The 26848-nt window shown below is 41.3% G+C and overlaps 1 protein-coding gene across 2 annotated transcripts in view; it reads right to left on the minus strand.

The window, feature by feature from the left end:
- Positions 1 to 26848, minus strand: part of LOC145999075 (ly6/PLAUR domain-containing protein 6B-like) — a 357012-nt gene that overhangs the window by 158000 nt on the left and 172164 nt on the right. For both annotated transcript variants that reach the window (XM_083136043.1, XM_083136044.1), the window contains exon 3: positions 18764 to 18824. The gene's annotated coding sequence lies outside the window, so the exon portion shown is untranslated. The remainder of the gene's footprint in view (positions 1 to 18763; positions 18825 to 26848) is intronic.

A 26848-nucleotide genomic window follows, 5' to 3' on the forward strand; every position in this document is an offset into this window, starting at 1 on the left:
CATTGTTGTTCAGCAAACACGGAAAGGCGCGACAATGAACTGGTCAACGTACAGACTTTATTCTCCCTCCGCGGGCAGTCACGTGGCAATTCACGTGAGGAGCACTGTTGCCATATCAATGATCAGGATGGGAGGTAAAAAATCTTAAACATCTTACATTGTTACATGCATTTAGTTCGGTTTTAAAGGGACTTTCTGGCCACACTGTACATAAAGTATTATGAAATTATGAATTTCTTGAATTTTCAGTCAATTAGCGATCTCGTGCGTAAGGAGTAGTCATTAAAAACTTATCGATTTTGGAGAAGCTTTGAGTATTCTTGCTCCTACACGCTTTACAATTGTCTCAGATATGTTAATATTGGCACAATGAACTAAAAATATTTTTTTAAAAAAACATTGTATTGACTACGTATGAACAGCAATACATGAAAATATACTAATGAAAGTATAATAATTTTATAATCTTTTTCTCGCTTCTGTCAGAAAAATGGAAGAAACCAGATTTCGTATACGCTAATATTTCAGATTAACAGTGTATTATGTTGTATTTCACAACAACAAGCACAACTGGAGGTAGTTTTTCACATCATATGTATATAAACGTGTCTCTTGTGATACAGATAAGGAGAAAAACAAGGGAAAATACAAATATTCGTGGCATTTGTTTGCAGTTTCAATTTTTCAAATGATTCGTAAACCAGGGCAGAAAATTCACAATTCCGTTTCTTGTCTCGCTCTTCAGTGGCAGAGAAATTTCCAATACTCGTTTGTCCCGTTCTGTTGTTATTGATAAATCAAATTCGAAAATCTCGAGCGGAATCGTGCCGTGGAATGGGTTCATCGCCTGCAACGGTCGACGAGTCCCGGGAATGTTTGAAGAGAAGCCGGGGCTGATTGTAGAAGCGGGGGAAGGGGAGGAAGACAAATGCAGGAGATACACGGAGCCTCGTCTTCCAGGATGACGATTGGATAATGAGGAACGCAAACTTTGCCATTTGGAGCGGCGCCGAGACGCTAACGACGGCCGACGTGACTGGGAGAGGAGACGAATGTCCCCCCTGGTTGAAACAACGGCCAGATTAAGGACGCTGGAAGCACAACAGGTTCCCTCCGCCAGTTTGACTTGCGCTCCTGGGAAGGTTTAAGGTCTCGAATAAGATCCAAAGTTCGGTTGGAGGCAGCAGCAAGAGTTTTAGGAGTTACCGATTCTTACGAGCAGTCTTGGATGGAGGTGACAGTAAATGGGGAAGTGAAAGCAGACGTATATACCTTTTCTAGAAGATTCCATTGCCGAAAATATTGCTGAGGTAGTGAAAGCTACTCTAAAAATATATCACCTGCCCCATTTCAGTATGTTGTAACTGGGCCTCCCCGATGACGCAGTGGTCATTTAGTCGCCTTGTAATCAAAAGATTCTTGGTTTGATACCTGTTGGGTTACATGCACAGTGATTCGTTAAAGATCCAGGAATATTAAATAATTTAAATTCCGGTTCAGGAGAGAGAATCATCACGCGTAAATGGGTTCTGGACCGTAAAAAACCTTTTTATCTGTAACGTATTCCGATTCGGTCCAGGAACCTTTTTTATGGGTCAATTTAAATTCGGTCCAGGAACATTTTCTTCAGGATTAATTAAAATACGGCTCAGGAACTTTTTTCAGGATGAATTTCAATACGGTCCACGTAGTTTTTCAATGAAATAGTACGCAACTTGTACCGAATTTAAATTGTGCGAGAAAAAAGGTTCCAGTCCTGGGCATTTTACTACCCTGCTTTAAACTGTATGTCCAGTCCCGATTAGCCTTTCTGTGCATAAAGTGGACTTAACACCAACAATTCAAACTGATCATCCTCTGGTTTACATAAAAAGTTCGATTCAATTGCACAGTTGCACAGTCAGTGACAGTAAAAATGGGAAGGGTGTAAGGGATAACACCTTCCTTGGACACGTGGAACACTTCACACGGCGTTTCGGAGCGCCATAGTAACCGATAAGATATAAAAAAGAAGCGCTTGAATCACAATTCCGCAAACTTAAGACTTCTAGAGATCGGTTAGTTCACTAAACTCTCCAGCCTAACAATTACCTATTTGGGGGGGGGGGGGAAGCAGGAAAAGGTTTTTATGCTCTTGCCTTGACTCACCTCACCTAAGAGGTCGATAGGTGCAGGGGCTTGCTCCGAGTGATACCTTTCTGGAGATGAGGCCTGCTTGAATAGGTATTTAATGCAATCAGAATTCTCCAAGTCGAGCACAGATCTCTGTTTCGAGACGAGATTAAAAACAGAGTCCTGCAGGAATGCAAATATTACATCACACAATCTGAAACGTTGATGCGATGAATCCGCATTTCTCCTAGCCTCTGGAGAGTAAGAAAGTTAACAATACACTGAAAACCGAAAAGTTTCCATCCATTGTGGCGGAAATCAAAACCCTACCTTTCTTTTTACTCCATGGCTCAATACTAAAACCAGAGACAGATACTTCCACGTTGATCCACGGCAGCGGAGAGGCAGAAAATCAACTGAACATGAGGACTCAATTGAATTAGCGCCGTGTGGTGTCCCGTAAGCCCCGCGTTGAAAACGCAGAACTCTTGGGAGGGCGGCCACTGGCGGCTTTGCATAAGCGTAATGCGGCATAATGGCGATGATGGCTCATCCGCCGCGGCGTAATATAATCCGTGTTCATTACGGTCCGATGGGAAAGGTAGCTAATGACGTTTTCCGGGAATTTCAATTTGTCCGATACGTGTTCGTGCCTTTGGCAGCTTTCCGGTTACATAAACTAAGCAACCGTCATTTTTAATCGAACATTTCGGATCTCGTAAATCTCAGATTTAGTGCGGAATGTTCAATTGTAGGATTGCTGTCATGTGCAGAACTCGTCAAAGTATATTCAGAATTCTGGAAAACTGTTTTCAGCATTACAGCAAAATTTTCCCTTCTCTAAGCTTAAGGGAGGAAAGACTTGAAAACTGTAAAAATCATATTTCTCGTCCGTCGTGTAGTGTACTGTATACCGTGTTTGGCCTCGCGCTTTGAAAAACTGGACCTTCTGAGATTACACCAACTCGCACTGGTGCTACACAACGAGGCAAGAACAGGTTGCCGACCTTGTGCAGAAATGGTTAGCACAAAACGCTACTACACCAGGGGTCCGGGTTCGAATCCCAGCCATGTGTGATTGTCCCTTCATCATTTCATCACAAATCCTCATTCTCGCGATTAGCCAAAGTTGTAGAAAAGTGAAGGACAATAAACCTTTTCAATCTATCAAGCAAGCAAGACCAGGTTGTGAGGAGACTATGTGTAAACTACAAAGAATGCGGGGTTTGGTTAAGGGGAGATTTCACACCGAAGGAAATTGAGACAGGCGGTACATGTCGCTTGGGAAGTAGCCAGGAACGTTTCACACCGTAGCGGCATGACAGGTCTCGCAAGATTGCGTATCATTGGTGACATCCTCAGTCAACAACTACGTCCCGGGTTCGATTCCCGGTGGAGGCCCATAGTGGTTTGGATCCCACTTTAAACTGTAGGTCCAGTGTGCATAAAATGGACTTAAAACACCAAATCAATCAATCAATCAACAAGCGTGTGGCTTCGGTGTGAAATCCCCCTAAGATGTACTAAATTTCTGGGAAGACACTCAAAACCCATTTTCACGTACCTGGAACTATACTCTTGCAGGCTATAGAGAATCCACAGTAAAAATCCTCTGGGCGGCTAGTGTTGTGTGCCCTGCCCATGTGTACAATTGTCCATTCAATGAATTCCACAAAATGTTACTAAAAGCATTACGTAAGCATTGTTTATCTGATTTCCATTCGCTCTTTGTTGTGCATCAGATGACGTTTCCTCGTTTCCGATTGGTACAGGAATTGTCGAGCATTAGCTAGGACGGGAGGACAAACTGAACCAAACGTTGTTTGGTTTACATTTCAAATGCACAACGTTAGAACCCAAATATTTTCTAGTTATATTGATTTTTCTGTCTGGCCGTGTGAATCACAAGAATCATGAAATTTGTTTATGGTGCTGTCGTCCTAGTTGCAAACAATCCTCATTGCGAACGCTTGCTGCCTGAACAGGAATAGTATCCTCGAAGGGCTGTGTCCTAATCACGGACACATTTTTCTGCCTTGGGACCTACAACCTTCTCTCACACTTCCCGAGTCTATTTAACGAATTGTTTTAAAGGAACTCGGTTCCAGACTTGAGACTGGCCAGGGTTTTGTTGGATCATAGAAATTGGACTTGATTAAAGTAGTCGCCAAAGAAATTTATATGTAATTTAATAATAAAAGCGTGGCCTATTTTTATAGGAATACGTACTGCACACTTCTTAACTGAAAGGAGCTTCGTCATTTAATAATACAATTATTAACTTTACCTAAATTTCAAATTCAAATTTCCAAACATATGACACGGTTCTTAAAAATTTAGGAATACCACCAATAACCTAATACTTGTTAGTGCTCTTCGAAAAAAAAAAAAAAAAAAACTTCCGTTTCACATATTGCAGTCTCATTCCCATCCTAAGAATAATCACATTAGACTTTTCTGCCTGAGCCGTTAAGCTTTATATAAGATATTCCACTCTCGGATGAGGACTACCTAGCTCACTGTTGATTTTGCCGTTCCATCCCTCCACTACATTATTTGTCCGGTGCTTCCTGTTGAAGCAGTTTAACATCACTAAGACACCATGATACGTTCGAGATTCTATTATTAAAACGTATTAGATTTGTTACTATGTCGTTGTATTATTCTTATTATTAATAACTAGGGGTGTCCGGGATCCTGAAAAGTCGGGACCGGGGTCGGAAAAAAAATTCCCGTCCCGATCCCGACTTCGGGAAATGAATTCCCGACTTTTCGGGATCCCGACCAGTCGGGAAATACCGAATGGTCATTTTAAAATGTCGTTATTTCTCGACGTTTTCTGCATTGTAAATGTCTGGAACTTACCGAAAATTGTTCGTTTTTGTGTCAGAAATGCAAAAAACAAACACTTAAAGTGAAAATGACGTGTAGAATTCGAGATTTCCAGAGCTTCGGGAAATTTTGAACATTTCCCGTCCCGAATGTCGGGATTTAAAAAATTTCCCGTCCCGATCCCGCACACCCCTATTAATAACTCAGTAATATTCAGCGGTGAACGATGAGACTCGGCGAAATACACAGACTCCTATCAGGTACAGGGACAATATTAGGCAAAGACAATGCTTCACAGAACAGAGGAATAAAACCACATTATTGCAGTAGATATAATGAAAGGTTTTATTCTTTATTTATTGTGATTATAATGCAAACAGGCTTGGTACGAAGGTGAGGATTTCGCTTTGACGATGACTTGACTCAACTAAAACGCATATACTCAATGCGTGGCTATCGGCATGCCTATGATCACATAGACCTAGTTTGCGCCCAGAACTACCACACCAAGAGATATGCTATAATAACTGAGCCAGTTTTTGCTCTTTAGACTTTTATCACAAATTAATCCTTAGGCTAGCTTTATTTCTTAACGTAGAATGGTTGCAGTATTGTGCAGAGCATCAATGCATGGCCATCGGCGTACCTATGATCACATAGTCTTACCTTGCGCCCCGAACTACCATACCAAGAAGTATGCACAACACCGAGGAGTCCTTTTTAAATTTAAAATCCTCGACGATCCGTGGCGAATGTATGATATTTCTTATGCGATATCCTCGCTTTTATACTATTTTCGAGAACACAGATTCAAGTACAGATGAATCACTCACTATCTACAAAAGTATGCTATCAACAAAACTGACATCTATACATGTTTAGAAATACAAATTCACATAGTGCACTCTCACAAATCTAAAGATACATTAAACTGCTCATACTAGAGCATAAAATACAATAAATATTAAACAAAATATATACATTCCAAACAAGATGCAATATTACATATAATAACACGGAAAATACGCTTTCTTTGCTCAAAATAAATTTATTAGTGACATATTTTAACGTTGTGACGTCACATAAAAATATGGATCATATCACACTGTAAAAAAAAATACACTTCGTGTACACTTTTGGTACACTTTCTTGCATATAATATGCACAAGATGTGTACTGAAGGTGTTGGAAAAGTGTACTTAAAGTGTTCTAGATGTGTGCGACCCGAAATGACGAAATTTTGTACACTTGTTGCACACTTTGGGGACACATTCAAAGTTGTGTGCACTTCTTCAACGCTTTCTGTACACTTTTGTTTAAAGTAAGTGTACACTTCTTGTACACTTTTGTAGCACATGATTTCATTTTGTGTTGTTGGTCATATCGATTGTTATTTTATACTTTTTTGACAAATGAATATGTTATGAACATAAATCAATTTCATTATATAAAGCAGTAACACATTTGAAAGCAAGCAACATTAAACAATAACAAAATATAACTATTTTTTTCCTGGAACACATGGAAATCGCATTGCATCATGAAACTATCAATACTTTTTTGTTTAATGTACCAATTTGATAATTGGATAAATCTCATTAAAATTGAAGAAGGATAAAGTTGAATGTTCCGAGGAAATTAATAGATTTTCTTAAATCGAACTATTCATCTTTAAAGCACACCAAAACAGATCGTTAACTTCGGGGGGCTGGTTGTTCCTACACCGGCCGCTAGATGGTTCTGTCAAAATGTGTACAAGAAACATAAGTTTTTGTACAACAAATAATGATACGTTCGATTGTAATCATAGTGAAAAATTGTGCTTTAACACTCTTCGAAAAATATGTGAACATCTAAGATACAAATTAAAGAAGAAAATGTACTGCAGTGAATAAAAGTGAATCTCCCATGAGCAACCTTTTGATTCTGGACTATATAAGTAGAAAGTACGTGTTGAACAAAGGCGATATCTCACACTAACAACAAGGAAGATACTGGACATCGGGCAAGCGAACGTTGCCTGCTGTTACGGAACCACGTGCGAGAAAGAGGAGAGATAGAATCAAGGGGGATAAATAGACTGATCATCGAATAGAAAGAAAAGGAGGTAGAACTGAAAGAGGAAAAATGCGTACAAGAGGTGGTTTATCAAGAGGCAGAGGTCAACAGCGGTGGACAGGCACACGAATGCCCCAGAACGACCCAGAATCAACACCGGACAGACCAACGACGCCTGCAAAAGCGATTGGGATCCAGCCCAAGAACACAGCCAGTGAACATTCCTTCGACCAACAATTAGATGCACTATTACAAGAATGCCAGGAAAAGGTCAACAATAAAGCGAACAGCAAGAACAAAGTGGCATGTGCAGACACAGACAGAGTCAATCTACCAACTCCCAGCACGACGAAGACCAATACACGCACACTGGCAAACCAAAAACACGGAAAACCAAGTGAAGCAGAAAGCGATAGCGAATCCAGCACCACAGAAGAGGACGACCCAGAGGAGGGTGAAGCCGGATATACAAGGAACAGTTGAGCAGGATTTCTTCCACCCAAACAGATTCGCTCCTCTAACACAAGACGAAATACAAACAAGGCCTGACACAAGGAGGACAGGCAAACCACCTCCTGTTTTCATATATGATATAATATCGAAGTACACCTTCATATCTACACTCACGCCAAATCTCGACAACCCGCAAGTACATCCCACAGCGGAGTACATTAAAATATCCTGCCGCAACTACAGCGACTACGACAAGATGATAGCTTTTCTGCGACAAACGGGAAGGTCCTTTTCCACCGGAGTCCCAAAGGCAGATCGGCCGATGAAAGTGGTCATCCGACGCCTACCATACGACACGGACCCAAAGCACATAGAGGAAGCACTCAGAGACGAGAATTTCCCGGTAATCCAAGTAACCCAGATGTCAAAGAAAGACAACTCAAGCAACGAACGGGTAAAAATGCCACTGTTCCTCGCCGCATTCCAACGGTCTCCAATAACCAAGGAGATGTACGACGTCACACGCCTTCTGCATATGCCTGTCAAGATAGAAACGTACCAAGCAAGGGATGCCCTGCAGTGCTACAACTGCCAGAGAATAGGCCATGGTCAGCATACTTGCAATGCGACACCAAGATGTGTCAAATGCGCAGACAATCACCATACGAGGGAATGTCCAAAAACAGATCGATCTACACCGGCCAAATGTGCAAACTGCAGCCAGCCACATCCAGCCAACTTTAGAGGATGCAAAGCCTTCCAACAATACAAACAAACAAAGGCGAACTACAAACCTCCAAAACCCACGACAGAACCAGCAGCCTCTGATTACAACCAACCAGTAAAGAAATTGCCGCCAGTTCCGGCATGGCCAGTCATGAAAAACAAAACAAAAGAAACCCAACCCGATGTACCCCAGCCAACCACGTCAGCGGAGAGCACCACACAAGCTGAACAAAATACTGTAGCTTCCACACCGGCAACGACGTCTACAAAAGGAACCCTCGGCGATGACATAAAGAAAATATTAACTCTCATCAATGGCCTGGATATCCAAAAAATTCTCCAGCACATCAAAAATGGATTCGAAAAACTCCGATCAGCAGACGACACTCCGACCAAAATCACGGTGTGCATTGAAACAGTCATCGCCATGTTCAACGATGGGTGCTTCTAAGAAAACCCAAGTACACCGGCACATGACTCTCCTCTACTGGAATGCGGATGGAGTTTTCAACCAAAGACTGCAACTATTACACTATCTACACCAGCAAAAGATAGACGTCGCTCTAATAAACGAGACCCACCTGAAACCCAAGAACAGATTCACCCTACGAAACTACATCATACACAGGCAAGACAGACCTACCCCAAAAGGCGGCCTAATGATAGCAATAAAGAGAGATTTTCCCACAGAGACAATCACCATCCCACAACTGCAGACCATTGAAGCCTTGGCCATCAAAATCATCACACCAACTGAACCGTTGGTCCTTGTTGCAGCATACAAAAGACCGGAAACGAGGGTAGAGCTTCAAGACCTTCAAACACTACAGTCATTAGGCACCAGAGTACTGATAGCTGGAGATTTGAACTCCAAACATCCAGAGTGGAATTCTAGGGTCACCAATCGAAACGGAGTACAGCTGTTCAACCACATACCATTTATAAACCTTGCGGTAACAGCACCAAAGGATCCGACACACTACCCCAAAAATGGAGCTAGGCCGGATGTCTTAGACATCACACTACACAAAGGAATCAACTTCACCGTAGCGCCGTATGTCGTCGCCGATCTCGACTCGGACCATGAGCCGGTTATATGTGTTGTCGCCCATAGACTACTGACGCATCTCACGACCGCACCAACACGACCGCTGACAAATTGGCAGCAGTACAAAACAACTCTTCACGAAGCAATCCAGCTGCCTCTCCACGTTGCAACCCCGGAAGATATCGACACGGCCGTTGAGGAAATTGGTGCCAAGATCACTTCAGCAATTCGAAATAGTACCACCAAACAAAACCGTCAAGAGCAACCAAACACAACGGACCTCAAGCTACACATCCTGTTGCACCTAAAGCGATGGATCAGACGCAAATATCAACAGACACGACATCCACAATACAGGCAGCTCCTCCAGAACTTGAAACGTCGAGTGAGAGGACACCTTCAAAGATCAAGGGAACACCTTTGGGACGAAAAACTGAAGAGCTCGGACAAGCCAAATAACGAATTCTGGAAGCTCGCAAGAAATTTCCGCGGACACACCGCCAGCTCAACGACGCCAGTTCTCCACGACCCACAGGGCAATCTTCTATTTCAACCACAAGAACAAGTTGACGCTATCGCTAACAACCTTGAAGAACAGTTTTCTCCCAATACAGAACCATGCGACGAGGAACAAATAGCAACGGTGGACAACTTCCTGGACACATTCAGAGAGCAGCCGCATGCAGACATACCACACCTAATTACTCCCCGAGCGATTCACACAGTCATACGACGGCTGCCAAACAATAAAGCGCCAGGCCCGGACAAAATACCGACAGAAGCCTTGAAGCAAGCCCCAAGGAAACTCCTGATTGTCCTAACCCAAATATATAACGCCATTCTTCTCACTGGCTACTACCCGAGAGCTTGGAAAACCGCCAGAGTATGTTCAATCCTGAAGAAGGGGAAAAGCCCGCTACACCCACAGAACTATCGGCCAATAAGCTTACTGTCTCACGTCAGCAAGGTCTTCGAGCGCCTCCTCCTGTACCGATTACAAGACCACGTACAACACTTTGATCTACTCCCAGACCACCAATTTGGTTTCAGGCAACACCACAGCACGACCACCCAGCTGGTGAGGGTGGTCGACCATCTCTCGGTACGCTTCAACTGGAAACACCACATACTAGCCATATTCCTCGACATACAGAAGGCCTTCGACAAGGTTTGGCTCGAAGGACTCATATACAAGCTACACAGACTTGGAATACCTGACTGTTACGTACGCTTGCTGGACAGTTACCTACATCAACGCACCTTCTTCGCAGTGTTTCAAGGAGCCATCTCCACCATTCGAACAACCACGGCTGGAGTACCCCAAGGATCCTCCCTCTCCCCGCTGCTGTACGCCCTGTTTACAGCGGATGTACCAACAGCCTTTGGTTGCCTCCCAGCCACTTTCGCAGACGACACCGCATACTTTGCGGCAGCCAAGGATATTCGTGTTTCCTACATCAGAATGCAAGAACAAATGCAACAATACGATCACTGGGCAAAACAATGGAGAGTGCGAGTGAATCCCGACAAGAGCACCGCCATCGTGTTCTCTCGTAGACGCCGTCCGCGCGAATACCATCTCAGACTACAAGGACAACCTGTTCCCCACAACATATCTCGGCATGCTACTAGACAGAGGGCTCTATCTCAGAGACCACATAGCCAAAATCGTCAACCAAGGAAACAAACGCGTGGGAGCACTTTACCCGATGCTACGATCGCCAGGACTGCGGCTGGAAACCAGACTTCAACTGTACAAGGCAATCATCCGACCAGCTCTGCTCTACGCCTGCCCTGCCTGGCAACACCTACCCAAGACGACCCTCCGCAGACTCCAAGTCATACAGAACAGGGTCCTACGTATCATCAGCGGACACGGACGGTATACAACAAACGTCCAACTCCACGAAGACCTCGACATTCCACCCTTAGATGACGTGATCCAGCGGACAACCGCCACGTTCTGGGCCAAACTCCAGGAAAACCCAAATCCAACGGCACGAGCCATTGGTACCGCCAACCCACACAGACACACTCATCGTCTACCAAGACCCTGAGCCGACCAGCCACGACAAGTGAAAAGTGACCACAGCCTAACCGCCACTGCCACCCTCACTTTCCCACCCCAAGCGACAGCTGCAGGAGTGGAATTCAACACCGAAAACATCGCACGCCATTTCAAAAACAATTCAAAGAGGAGGCAAGGTGTCCACAGACGCTGGTACTCCACATCATATTGCGCAAAGCAAGCCAAGACTCGTAACTGGTAACTGGTAACTGGTCGCAGAAAAACAAACACGCATCTCACAAAATTTAAGGTTCACAGTTGAAAGTTGTTGCTTTTTCCTCTTTCAATTGTCAAGTTAAATGTGAGTGAACTGTATTTTTATTCTAGAAACTAAGTATGAGTACTGAATTGCGATATATCTCATGTGTGCAAGAAGTGTCGCTCAAGTATTTTCACAAGTGTTCCAAATGTGTAAAGTGTACCAGAAGTGATCAAAAGTAGTTTCTGCAGCACACTTCTTACACACTTTTGGGATACCTTTATATTGGAAGTACTTCTTGCACACTTCCTGTACACTTCTTTTGCTGCATTTTTTGTACACTTTTTAGCACTTCGTGTACACTATTGAAGCACTTCCTGTACACTTCTTGTGCACATTTAATGTGTACAAGAAGTGATCAAAAGTAGTTTCTAGGAAGTGTTCCAAAAGTGTGCAGAAAGTGTATTTTTTTTTACAGTGCAACCAAGGGGTTTTCGAGTCTTGAACACACGAATGAAAGTCAGATTACGTCGACAGACTGAAAGGGTGAAATGACCTTGGAGGGATTTACAAAGCAGAAGACCATGATAAGTTGATCAGGTTGGGTATTGCTAAGTCGATAAGGTTGGCTATTGATGTAAGTCGAACCAGCTGTCTCTCTGGGTCACCACTCTTATTTGTTTTTGAAAAGAGTTTTTCAGTTTCATGTGTTCGCAATTAGGACATGAAATTATTTCTCACTTTTGTATACGCAATTAGGATGATATTGTTTACAATTAGTACACAACCGTTTATGTTCGACCCTCCTGATATCCACCGTTCTCCTATGTGCCGCGTGGTTTCCCTTGTAGAACATTTTCTTACGACTGTTTCCCAGCAAGGATATGTTATTTGCAGTCTTTCCTGTCATCATTACTTGCATTGGTTACCTGACATAGACTCGCAATACTTTCTTATTTAGAGGTCGGGCAAGAAAAGTTAAGACCAGGAAAAATTAAGAAACTCCCTCCATTATAGCAGCGTCTGATTCTCACTCAACGAGTTTCTAGTTAACTAGGCTGTAGGACGGTTAAATAAATAGATAAATGTATTGATTTGCATTATTTGTGCCCAAATCAACGATAGAAGTTAATGGTGTACTTTGCGATGACACACTGATGGATCCAAAATACACTGCAGCTACGAAAATTCCTTTCGAAACTCCAGAGCATTTCCATCCTCTGAAGAGTGTTGGTTAAAAATACAACGATACATATTGTTATTCTAATGGAAAACTGATCCAACAGCATATTAGAACACATTCTATTTTACATGTTAAATTCTTACGTTTAACGCTAATAAGTTTCAATTGCGATGAGCTTTGGTGTATGTTTTTTTATGATTATGCGGAAGAGAGGATAACCCACCTTCCATCCTAACAGTGTGTACTTTCATTATATATCCTGCATATTATGCAATCTTGCACAGCAATCTCCGTCCGAGAGCGAACAACGACGAAAGCCTTCTTCAAATCGCCTCTCCCACCAAGGGACGCTCAAGAAATTGAAGACTCATAGGCATGTATTATCCCCCAACCTCTTTTCCTTTCCAATTTCGTTTCAGGAAAGAATGTAGCTTGCTTCAAGGCGAAGTTGTCCGTGTCTCCATAGAAAACAAGAGGCTTATCTGTTATGTTCTTTCCCATAGGAACTAGGGCGTTAAGATCGGGAGAAAAAATAGAGCTCATATCGGAACATCCTCCGCTCTTCGTGAGATGTTTCCTTAAATCTGGTATCTCTTCTCTTGTAGGAGTAATGTAGGGGAAAGAAGCTCAATGAGGGTTGGTTTTCATTGGTTATGTAGCAGTATCCAGAAATGACGGATCAACAGCATATATACTTGTCCAGATATATTCATCGTAACTTGCTATTTTAATATTGTAGTACAAGATAAAATTCAACAATACTTACAAGCCCGTACGGACCGTGTATCTGCACATAAAAGGTGAGCTTCAAATTAAAGGGGACGTTAGAATATATCGGGGGCAAAATGCAGCAACAATATGAAAACTCTTGTAAAAACAATTAGTCATTCTCAAAGTTTCTTTTAAGCACTCTAAGTTGGGCGCCAACTGGGACGGAAGCGAGTGAAACAACAGCCATTTTTTAAGGTTTTTATATATTTTTAAAGGTTTTACAGGATTTTTGTCACACAGAGACATTTGCTTTGTTTGGTCACGAAAAAATTCAATGAGGAACGTGTTTGAAACGTACTCTCTGTCGATTTCCCTTCCTCCAAGTCCATGGTGATTTTTCAAAGCAATAAAACAAAGCAAAATATCTGGTGCCACTGTTACCTGTACAAGCCAAAGTGGTCCGATCTGTGCAGCCTTGCTCACTTTCGCGTCACTTTGGTGCTTTGTGGCATTTACGCCTTTGAGCATTGAAGTTTGCACCACTGTCTATGTTCTTGTTAAAAGATTATTTTCAGCATACAAGATGATCCTCACAGACAAAATTGCGGAGTTTGACTGTAGATAACATGAGAAACGATTGTTGCCTAACTATATGGCGAAGAGTGGATTTTAATAGCAAATTAATTACTAATGGTAAGTTTCGCCATCGCCCTAGTGCGTATTTCAGGATATAGGTGTCCCATTTTCATTGCAGGTGACTATACCTATTCAGCATTTTTCAGGAATTTTGAACTATTTTAAGTTTTTTTGAACCTACTTCGGGATTTTTTAGCCTAATTTTAGATTTTTAGGACCTATTTTAGGATTTTTAGAGGCTATTTTAGGAACCTAAAAGCACACGTTTTTAGAACCTAAAAATCCGATGTCTACTCATCTCACCCAACAGGTTGCTAGGTGCCGGGGCCTGCCCCGAGTTGATAGATTCCTGGAGATGAGGCCTGCTCGAAAAAGGTTTACACGAGTAGTACGCTTGCGTCGCTTCGCAGTTTCAGCTCCAGTGCGTGCCTTTAATAGTATTCAGATAGGTTAATCGGAACTGCACATACAATTTTAAAATGGGGATCCGAACCACTGTACGGGCCTCCCGAAGGCCTAGTGGTAACGTCGTCGGCTTGTAATCAAGGGATCCTCGGATTCGATGACACATAGTGGTTCGGATCTCACTTTAGACTCTAGGTCCAGTCCCGATTAGCCTATCTGCGCATAAAGTGGACTTGCAGCAAAAACTCAATCTCTTTTTCCTTCTTATTCTATCTACGCCCTTTTTGGCTCAGCGCCCGAAGAGACCGCCCTTCTTCGCAGTATGTGTGAGGTGTCTATGCCTTACGAAGGCAATCAAGTTTTGTTTGACTAAATGAATAAATCTTATGTGGAACATATTCTCGAATTCTAATTCCATGGCAAACACTTGCTAAGTAGTTTTGGTACCTGGGATTGTTTCTGAATGATCAGATGTGCAAATATTGCAATTTTTCATGCTTCTGACGAAAATTGACACAGAATTCACGTTTGGCCCTAGAATGCACTAAATCCTAGACAGTAAGTTGAGTTATTGAATGAATAGAATGCACTAAATCCTAGACAGTAAGTTGAGTTATTGAATGAATAGAATGCACTAAATCCTAGACAGTAAGTTGAGTTATTGAATGAATATAATGCACTAAATCCTAGACAGTAAGTTGAGTTATTGAATGAATAGAATGCACTAAATCCTAGACAGTAAGTTGAGTTATTGAATAAATAGAATGCACTAAATCCTAGACAGTAAGTTGAGTTATTGAATAAATAGCATGCACTAAATCCTAGACAGTAAGTTGAGTTATTGAATGAATAGAATGCACTAAATCCTAGACAGTAAGTTGAGTTATTGAATGAATAGAATGCACTAAATCCTAGACAGTAAGTTGAGTTATTGAATGAATAGAATGCACTAAATCCTAGACAGTAAGTTGAGTTATTGAATGAATAGAATGCACTAAATCCTAGACAGTAAGTTGAGTTATTGAATGAATATAATGCACTAAATCCTAGACAGTAAGTTGAGTTATTGAATGAATATAATGCACTAAATCCTAGACAGTAAGTTGAGTTATTGAATGAATAGAATGCACTAAATCCTAGACAGTAAGTTGAGTTATTGAATGAATGAATGAATTAAAATTGTTGGTAACTTCGGCACAATATATACGGGGAAATAGTCCCTTATCTAAAAAGCCCCTTGGGAAAAGTTAAAAGTGCAGGGTTATAAAGGGACATGCACAACCTATTAAAATGGTAAGAATATTACGACAATACGTATAGTTAATAGACATTAATCAGTGTTGGATTTGTCAGTCAACAAACTCACAAAAACTCAATTATACGTCGCTTTCTTACGTATTACGTTTATGATGATAAATAGGATCAATGATGTTTAGATGACATTAATATAATTTGACTTGTTATTTAGCGGAGCTTTTCTGCCACTTTTAGCTAATCGCGACGATGACGATGAAATTGATGAAGATATACTCACACCCATAAACAAGATCGGGATTCGCATCCGGGACCTCTGGTGAACCGTAGCGCGACGTGCTAACCATTCCGCAACGGAAGTCGTCTAGATGACATTAACTAATAGGTAAAACGCAATGGAACATGTCTTGGTTTAGACTAGAACCCAAAACATTCGTTAGCGAGATCTTAAGTCGAGTATTCAAAGAACTCGATCACAGAGGAGGTATGGGTCAACGTTTACGAGTAGATGCTGATTTGCTTTGTAAAGCATACATAGCCTTCAGCGAGAGAATACGCAGGAGCCAATTTAGCTCTTTCTACCCTTAAACTTGTAATGAACGATCCTTTTCTATGTTAATTTTCTTCCAGGCAATAGAAATTAGTTAACGAATACGTGGCCTGTGGCCAGCCATTTCCAAAACTCCTTTACAACCCCCGGCTCCCTAGAACTGCGTACTTTAACAAACGAGAAGCGGGGGGCAACCGGAGAAAAATAGGCTCACTAATTCGAATCCAGCTCAAATGACTCGCTACTTCCGACCTCGTTACTCGTGGTGCAGTATCGCGGTGAAAATTGGAGTCAAATTAATTTGGCAGACGGAATGAAGCACTGACGCCGCGTGTCCGCGTGGAAATGGTGGTTTTCTGTCATGCGATGTGGTGCTGCTTCGTCCACAATTAGTTTTGCGTACTCGTTCACGTCAAAGTTTATGTATGCGGTGGTTTCAAAGCCCGCAGTTTCTGCATTCTCGGTCGTAAACAATAATGGTGATGCATAACCCATTTTTTAGGTGCTAAACCCTTCCGTGACGGCCCGGTTTTCAACTTCTGTATAAACGAATGATATCTAAAAATATGAGGGGTGAATCTGTAAATTTTGATGAACAAACGGATCTGACTGAAACTAACTTAATTAACTTTGTTTCTCGGCTGAGAATGTAATGCCTATGAATGGCGAAAGATATCTAACAGTATACTTTACAGCCACCTCAATTAGTGAAAATAACGATCAATACTGAATGGCATAACAATCAGTTGAAATAACAATCAATATCTCTAGAATTGTCTAGTTCACGAGCGACATTGCATTGTGCTATGTTTTTTAAAAATATTCTTCAATCCAACACAATCGATTAAATTTTCTCCTTCTTTAAGAAAAATATATATGGAGGTCTGGGACGAATACGCTAAGCCTAAATGCATTTTCGATTTCAATTATGGTTATTTTCCTTCACATTTTCACTCCTTATTTCTCTAGAATAATTACAACAATGAGGATGAACGATGAATTAATGAAATAGACGTTGGAGCAAATGTAATGGCTTTACAAGGCGTGATTCTGACGACTTCGTGACAGAGGACAGCTATCAATTCAGTTTGCACACGCCTGCATGCTTTCATCAACTACAGCTAATACTATGCAATGTTATTATTTGTATTGATTGATTTGCTTTATTTTACTTCGGTTTTGTGCCACTTTTGGCTAATTTTCGAAGATTGAGATGAGTGATGAAATTGAGGAATGGACACTCACAAACATCCATGCCCAGGCCAGGATTTGAACCCGGGACCCCTGGCATCGTAGTGCTAACCATTCCGCCACGGGGACGTTATTATTTGTATTGATAATTTATTAAAAGGCAAAGCTAGCAGCAAACGTGATTCACTTTTTGTCATTTTCTGCCTCTCTAGACTAATCGCGTCGATCACAGTGAATGATAAGGTGGAACTGATAGGGAGACACAAAGCAACAATAATGCTCTGTCGGTGCTGTGTTACCGAGACAGAACAAGAAGTAACGCCAGTGGTTCCCAAACTTTTTCGTTTCACGGCGCCCTTAGTGTTTCAAGATCTTTCCTCGATGCCCAAGTCAGAATGTAGGCCTATCTAACACTTGCGACGTTCAGTTAGTGCGGTTAGGTTGCTTGCGTTAAGTTAAAAAATAAACACACATTTCAAATTCAGAAACATTTTATGTGTAAAAAGTTCTAAAACCACGTGTAGACTAACAAATAAGTGTCATATCAGTGAAAATATTGGAACATTTTGCTGCGCACAATTTGGAAGCCACTGAGTTAATGAATGTGACAGCTTTACCAAGAATAAAACCTAGCAAGTTATTAAATCAAACTAGCATTACTATAACCTCAAGAAAGGGAAGAAAAAAACAATCCTCATAACCTGTTACCTTAATGAGTACCTCCTCGATGGCGCAGTGGTAGCGTCGTCGCCTTGTAATCAAACGGTCCCTTGTTCGATACCCGGTGGAGGCACACAGTGGTTTGGATCCCACGTTAAACTGTAGGTTTAGTCCCGATTAGCCTTACTGTGAATAAAGTGGACTTAAAACACCAACTTAATCAATCAACTTAACCTATTACCTTAATGAATGGTAAGATCGCCCGATTATACACGCTGAATTTCCATCCATTGAGAGTCAACCATCCAGAAAAAGTTTGTAAGGATTTGCAAAAGGGCCACTGGAGTATTTTGCCAATCGTGCTAAGTAAGTGACTATGTTAATATTATCTTACATTTGCTGATATGGAAGTATAAAGAATTTGGATAGAATCTGAATATTTTGTTAAAAGAAATGATCAGTAAGAGTTACCTGTAATTTTATAAGTGCACTAAATATCTGTTATCTTAATTTAAACATAATGTATTTTTTACACACACTAGACGTTTATGAATTCAATAGGCTTCAATTTAAGAATATATATATATATATATATATATATATATATATATATATATATACCATATATATATATATAATATAATTTAAAATGGTTGTGCGAAAAATGCACAGCTTACCTTATGCTTGCAATGTGGCAAGAGAAGATCAAATTCGTCCTCCCATCGGCTGATAATTAACCTGAAATAGGAAACAAAAAGTATTAGAACAAGTTCATTTATAGAGCATTGGTCTACATTATAGGGTGCAGTCCACTAGCGTGAAAGTGTGCCCTTGTGGTATATGAAAGGTGCCACGAGCGCACAACATCCAATGCTGCGTTGCCACATCTATGATTGTGTAATGGCTGGCCTGTGTACAGGATCATTTAATTGCATAAAAAGTCAAATATCAAAAAGTATTACATATATATAGTACCAATTATATCTTCCTCTTTAGTGATCAACTCTGAGGTTAGGTTAGGTTAGCTTCGACTATGTCTCTGGGGGCTACTGGTGTCTCCCTCCTTCTGCAGCGATACATTGCCCGTCTTATGTTATGAATATAGTCATTCACATAATATATGATACATATAATATGTCAACTTATAAGGACCCAGTCGGGGTACCTTGAAAGGCAAAAACAGTTGACACAACGTGGCAACATCGCCATGGATTTTGTGTGCTCCTACATTTTTAACGTAGCCTTTTGTTTGTGCGCTCCCGGCCTAAGGCCACACTATACCTCGTACCTTGAAGCAATTCTTGCTTGCTCTTCTGTGCTAAGCGTTGTTGACCTGTTCAGTTACCAGCAACATGGATGGTACACAATTAGTTCTCATTTCCTGTGATATGGTTTATACATTATGAATTACCAACTTAAAAACAGGCATTGACTTATCAGGCACCCTGAAGTTGAGATCGGTGGAGAAGGCAAGAGGGGAGATGTGGAACAGATTCACTCTCGGTACCAATACGAAATGCACAGCAAATGTTACGTTCCGCTTGAAGCGTCAGAGTAAAGAGATGAGGGAACGGTGTGTGTGTCCGTTTGGGTTCCAACGCCCCGTGGAAAATCACGTTTCCGGAAGCAGCTCCGGAGTTTTGGGTCCGGCAGGTTCTCTCAACCTAAAAGCGAAAAGTAAACTGAAATGTTTCATGCTGGAACCAAACCTCGTGGCGTGAAATTGGCCCTCTACTACAAAGAGTAAAGAAGTTCGAAGCAGGATTGAGGCTTCGTGAGATTAAAAGAAGCTGATAGACGAACCTATAACTCACACGAGCAACACGGTATGAGGTCTCGCTCATCGCACAAGACTCTAGCAACCTCCCAGGATGCTTTCATTGTTAGGCTTAGTTCTGTTAGCATAAATAATACATTTGCAGTGTATTTATGACAAGAGAACTAAACCAAATATACCTAACCTAACAATGAAGGCATTCCGTGCTGACGTCAGAACACGAAAGTTGCTAGAGTCTTGTGCGATGACTGTGATCGTTTGTTCCTGGTGTAGATTTAACCATTTTGGATTAGTTCACGGTTCATTTACTTTCCTGTCAAATGAATACTTGGGTTATCTTTATCTTTAGAGAAATGGTGTTCATGGTCACATGAAAAATTGCAATATTTTAGTTTGCGTAAAATATAAAACTTGTTTTGATCCTGGATACCTACACATTAAATGGTGGATTGGTTCCAAGTAACCGAATTATGAGGGCAGATTCATATATCATTATGCTCTGTGTGCCAGAATTAAACTCTTAACTCTTTAAGTGTATAAATCTATATTCGTCTGTCAGAGTAAGCAATGGATAACGAACTGCCTGCCGGTATATAGTATAATGAGGAAGAAAAGCGCCTTGATTGACATAACAGGCCGACATAAGAATATCGCTTATGGGTATTCTATTTAAGAAGCATTCCATTAAAATTAGAGTATTCAACCATTACACGACTAATTACAAATCGTTTCCATAATAGATTATTTTCTCATTGAATTCCATTTCAAGGTAAAATAAAAAATCTCAAACGTCCACTATGACGGCCTATTTTGATAGCAAGTGATATACCATTCGTTCTTCGTACTTGTAAATTGATAGGGATGAGGAATTGCAGAGTACTCGGTAATCGCCACATATTCACATTTAATGGAACCAAAGCCGCTGTTAAGGGTGTACGTACGTCATCATAAGGGGACCACCACTATTTGTATGTAGGGACGGACATTCTTAATGATGGTAAATAAATAAATAACCCGTGAGTTCTTCGTGAGTTCTTCGTGAGTGGAGTTCTTCAACCAGTAATGGGGTGAAGTGTGGTCAGCACGTCGAACTCCAGCCGTTATAGGACATTTCCAATACCGGGTTACGCTACTCACTTGAAGCTCCCCAATTTCCTCACGATGGTGGGTTGCCACATGCCCTATACACAGGCCGAGAACGCAGAGACTGAACCCAGGCCGACTCGAACCTATGCCGTCCCGCAGTCGAAGCCCAAAGCACAGCGCCTTAGACCGCACGGCAACGGAGGAGGACTCTTAAATGATGGTAGTTAGGTATATTTTAGTAAATTGTGTCTTTTCATTATTGACTTGATTTGATTTGTTGTTTTAAGTCCACTTTATGCACAATAAGTCTAATCGGGACTAAACCTACAGTTTAAAGTGAGATCCGACCCACTTGTGCCTCCACCGGATATCGAACCAGAGACCCCTTGATTACAAGGCGACAACGCTACCACTGCGCCATCGAGGAGGCCCTTTTTCATTGTTGAAGAAACACATTGAACGACAATTTACGCCAACTAAGCACTGTTTGTATTAAGTTGCACTAGTGTCATACTTTTTTCCAATTTGAAGATCAAACTGAAGAATTGAATTTGAACCTCTACAATGAACTTTCAACTACTATGTTCACCAATACGTTGAAGCTTAGCAACTTACCATTGAACTCAACATAGGATATTTCCAAATAGTCAGAGGTATTAATAACAAATGCATTTGTCAGTTCGGAGGCCGAGAGCGTTAAGGCTCCACTCAACCTTTGGCCTCGGAAAAAAAAATAATTCAAAAATTCCTCTCCTTTCGAAATACCGCTGTGATAGTGCAAATTTTTAAAAATTATTGAGTTGATGCATAAGTTCGTAGCCTTTCTTTCACCGTGGCAAAAGTATTTTTATTTGATACTAATTTGAAATGAACAAAATACATAAATTAATCAGTAATATATTTTCCTTCATTGTCTATGACTGTCTACCAACGCCAACGCTGGGTCAGTTTTTCAATTCAACGCCTGAAAAATCAGCTAATTCGGGGTTAAAAGCGTCGTCAAGCCAAGTTTGAAGAACATTTTCGTCACCAAAGGAGCTTCCTTGAAGATTGATGGATTGGGAGCTGAAAAGTAGCAATCCGAGGGCGCAAGATCGGGGAAGTAAGGAAGATGTGCAATAACTACCCAACCAAACTCCTGGATAGCAGCTTTTGTCATGTTGGTGTGCATTATCGTGTCGCAGCATTTGATGCTGTCTTCCTGGCCTACTCGCTAATTTGGTTGTTTTCATTTAAAGCGTGCTGTATCTTGAACCTTACCCATGGAATGCAATTGTCGCACCATGGTTGAATGGTCACAGTTCATCACATTTGCTAATTCTCGAGTCGACTGATGTGGATGCTCGTGGATTAAAGCGTCTAAACTGTCTTCATTAAAGCCCGATGGTCTTCCTGAACGTGGAGAAACGCTTACGTCAAAAATGCCCTCTTTGTAATGACAAAAACATTTCTTGCCCTGCTCTCCCCGTTGGCATTCTCCCCGTACAAGGGACAAATGTCTCGAGCCGTCCCCGCTGCCTTTGCCCCCATGTTAAACTCGGACAGAAGAATATGTCGGAAATGTTGTTATTCTTCTTTAGCCCATAAATAGTACCGTCTTTCTTCAAATCTGTAAAATTCAATGCGTATTCACACGCACAACAATGCCACTCCAATTGATGAACGTTAAACGATAAGCAAACTCCTAATACCGCAGTGTTGCCATATCAAACACAAACGCTACGAACTTAAGCGTCAACCCAATACTTAGAATTCCTTCTAGAGCATTCACGTGAATCTTCGTGTGGTGTGCTTTGTTTATATATTCGTAATATGTTTGTGGCTACGTATGCCAACCTTCTATCAAAGATGACCCCCCCCCCCAAACGTCCAGTGGTAGTCTGAAGTTCCGTATTCAAATCCTATGGGTTTTCCATCATCAATTTTAATAGTGGCAGAAAATTACGTATAAAATTAAAGAAGAAAAAAATGCAAATTTAGCTGTGTGCGAAAAGTCCAAAACGGAAGTGACGTCACCACATTCGAAAGCGCCTATTAAATGAACAATCGAGCCCGCAGCATGGAGTACTCGACATTGTTGACTTGTTTACTAGACACGTTGTCTTGTACATTTGTTTGAAACCATGAAAGTCGAAAGTCCACCAGATGTTGTAGTTCTTCTGTGTAGAAAAGTAAGTACAAGAATGTTATAAAATGCTACATGACTATTTTGGTGAAAAACAACCGTTTAAAACGCGGAGAAAACAATGTGTTCTTAGTTATATCTAGAGATCGTATTTGGCGCTGCAGTCGAAGTGCAATTCGAAAGATTTTCGCATCCAGCCCGAGGCCTCAAGACTGAACTGCGACACCATTCTCTAAGTATTCTCGCTTCAAGTACAGTCTTGCACCTTTCGGACACGACCTCAGCCCCATACTTGTTTATTTTTTCAATACAAACATAGCAAGAGTTATAAGATACTTCAAATTACTGTCGTTATTGGGATGCTGTTTTGAGTCCACTTTATGGACATAAAGACAAATCGGGACTGGACCTACAGTTTCAAGTGGGTGCCTTCACCGGTATCGAATCCGGGACCCCTTGATTACAAAAAGAGGACGTTACCACTATGCCATCGGGGAGGCCCTCTTCAAGTACTGAAATTATACATTGGGAACGTCAATATTATGTTTACATGGACAGAATAAGATCATTGCTGCCAGGCGTTTGCTAATGACTTCCTTTTGCAGCAGCTACTTCGTTACGAGGGGAAATCCTAGCATATCTCTCTTTTACTGCTGTCTTCCATATTGTGAGAGCCCAGGCCAGAAGGAAATATCTAGAGAAAACATTTTCAGATTGTCGCGCCAGCTCAATGGAATTTCCACCATTGTTCCACCGTCGTGAAAGAGAATCTGCTAGTGCGGCTTCTGCTGCCTCGTTAGGGCGTCAGCTTCTCCTTTTTCCTCCGTCCAGCCTCCTTCCGTGGACGCCGTCGGAGGTTAACCTTGTTAGATTTTTCACTTTCTTTAATGGAGAGACGGAGAACGAGATCCCAGGTTTTTGTTCCGTGTCGCGATCAAAAGGGACCCCTTCGCTGCCGTAAAAAGGTCTGCTGCTGTATTCCCAGAGAAAAAATCCAATTGAATTTCCGGGACCTATGTGGTAATTGAGTTACTTCTCTTTTGCGGTGACCTAATTTATAAGTTTTGCGGAGTCGACCGCGTTTCGATTTCTTGAGAATCAATTCCAGGCCTTCCGGCGTGACTGAATCCCGTCGAACTTAAGACGTTAAAAGAAACGACTCCGAAGTATGACGAACTGTCATAATGTATTCTGGAAACTTGAGTTTCGTGTGTGTTTTGCTCGGGTATAGTAGCCCAACTCAGGTCCAAAGACGATGAACTCGTCTAGTGCAGAGAATTCACGATAGGTGGAATGCCTATGCAATATGAAAACTTTGTTGCTTTAATAGTTACGCGAAGAATCGCTAGATGGCTCTGACCGTTGTGCGCAGTTGAATTGTAAATTCCTTTGTCTGAGATCCGATTTTCTCGCGGTTTCCTTATGCACAAGGACATTTTGATGTGTCGGTCACTGCACGCATGGGCAATTCGCAGTTATGGCGCAAAATAATAAAATATACAGCGTTTTGATCTAGATGCCTTTGGTTAATTATCAGCAAAAAGTTTATCTTATTGAGCATTACACTAGGTTCTTAACGCATATACATATCTGTTAACGTGTGGTATTTAAATTATGAAAAATTGTTGTTTGGAAAAGACAAATGTGCTCTGCAAAAATGACTAACAGTGATCGAGAGGGGTGTGCAGGGGTGGAGATGGACTTCCGGAAGAGAAAACATGGAGTGAACAGAGTAATGTCACTACAGTGGAGGAAATCAGAATTGTTTTCGTGCTTTAGGGAGGAATTTTATATCTGCAGTTAGGACAAAACGGCAGATAATAGCAAGAAGTGAAAGCACATCGCAAAAATAGGTGTTGGAAAGGAATGGAGCTCTCAGGAAGAGAGAGGTAAGAGTGGACTCGGGCGTGCTGGATTCGTCGTTCCCGACACACCAGGTGAGGAAATTAATTATCTTAAGTGACTTCGATAGGAAGAAAATTCTCGAAGATCGTGTTTACAACGTTTAAGCAAAGTTGTTTATGAGATAGCTATCTCGCGTGTGTTGAATTTTACGGGAAACGGTACTAGTACACGTCACAGACCATGCGTTATTTACAAAATGGCCATGGACGCCATGTTTGAAAAGGGCTCTGTGCACGCGTAAAACGATTTATTTTCGTGCAAGGAACGCATAGCACTAATCAAATAAACGAGGAGCATGTTCCCAGATTGGATCTATGTCAAAATAGGAACTAATTAGGACTTTGTAATTCCTTATATGGCATTAAAGGTGCATGCTATATGACTTTGATGGGTAATTTTCGTTCACGTATCGACAGTTTTTATTTTACGTCTCTTAATTAATAAGGACAGATTGTTGATGCTTTATTACGCAGGAAATATGTGTTAAATTGAATACAATAAATAAGTTTACTGTTTCTGATGTTCATATTTACGTGCTAAAATATTTTCTTCCATTTGTATTTGGTGTTTATGAAAATGTTTAAATGATTAATTCTTCTCTTTCAGAAGGGGGGAATTTCGCATGTGTAAATTGGGTTTTTGCTGTTGCTATGGAAAGGGGTTATTGTTAGTTGTAAATTATCTGAAATCCTACTTGAAAATCTGAAAGTATAAACTTTTAATCTCCAGCGATCTGCACTCGTCACCAGCGTTACCAGGCAAAGTTGAAATTCAGTTATTGAGTCGTGGATATCTGATCTAAATTAATAAATTGAGCGAATGTCATTTGGCTCGTCGCAAGATTACGAGGACTCAAGTGCAGAGGGGCTGCGTTATTGAATTTTTTGTTGGGTTTCAAGTAGGTTAATCTTTAGTTGGTTAATTGCTGTTGTTAAAGCTAATATTAATAATGGCAACTGAGCAGGAACCGGTTACATTAGATTCCTTGTTCGCCTTTATTAAACAGAGTCAGGAAAGGTACAAGGAATGTACTGAGTCACTCAAATCAGAACTCAGAGACAGCAATCAGTTGCTCAAATCAGAACTTAATGAAAGCAATCAGTCACTCAAATCAGAACTTAATGAAAGCAATCAGTTGCTCAAAACAGAACTTGCAGCTCATACAAGTAAGGTAGTGGGTAAACTGCAGTCTGATCTAGAGGGCACTAGTAAATGCATTTTAGAGCTGCGGCAAGAAGTAGTTAAAACAAGTGAGGGTCTGCACGATCTCACATTTTCAGTATCACAATACAGGGCTGAGTTGGTAGAAAAAAGGCATGAGTCTTTGACGAAGGAGTTTGATTTGTCAGAGAGCAAAGTTGAACTGATGAATGGTGTTGTAACTTCTTCTGCGGTCACCAATTGCATGTGTACTTCACATTCGGTCAAACATGACCACTGCACAGGCACTCTGACTTCCTGGTCAGAAAGTTATGCACAGAGTACCAGCGAACTGAACCGAAACAGAACGTTAGAGCAAAAACACCACAAGGGTAATAAAGGAAAATATTTGATAAGCGAGGAGTGGTCTTTTGGGGTGTCGGGTAACAGAGACGAGTCTTTCCCTGTCGGCTTCTGCACAAAAGATGCATCTTTCCCAAAACCGAGCTTGCAAATTCCTTTACTGGGTGTTGATTGTAAACGAAGTGGTTCTCTAGGTTCATCTTCGTTGAGTAAGCGTGTCCACACGGTGCAAGTTGATACAGGGTGTCCGGAAAGTAAGGTGGATTCTCAGTGTCTACACTCAAATTCAGTATCATCTCAGAACAAATCTATCCTGTCTGTTGTGTCTGTTGGGGAAAATAGTATTGACTTACCTGAAGTGTCCAT

This window comes from Lepisma saccharinum, chromosome 14 (assembly GCF_977018435.1).
Source record: "Lepisma saccharinum chromosome 14, izLepSacc3.1, whole genome shotgun sequence".
NCBI classification, from domain to species: domain Eukaryota; kingdom Metazoa; phylum Arthropoda; class Insecta; order Zygentoma; family Lepismatidae; genus Lepisma; species Lepisma saccharinum.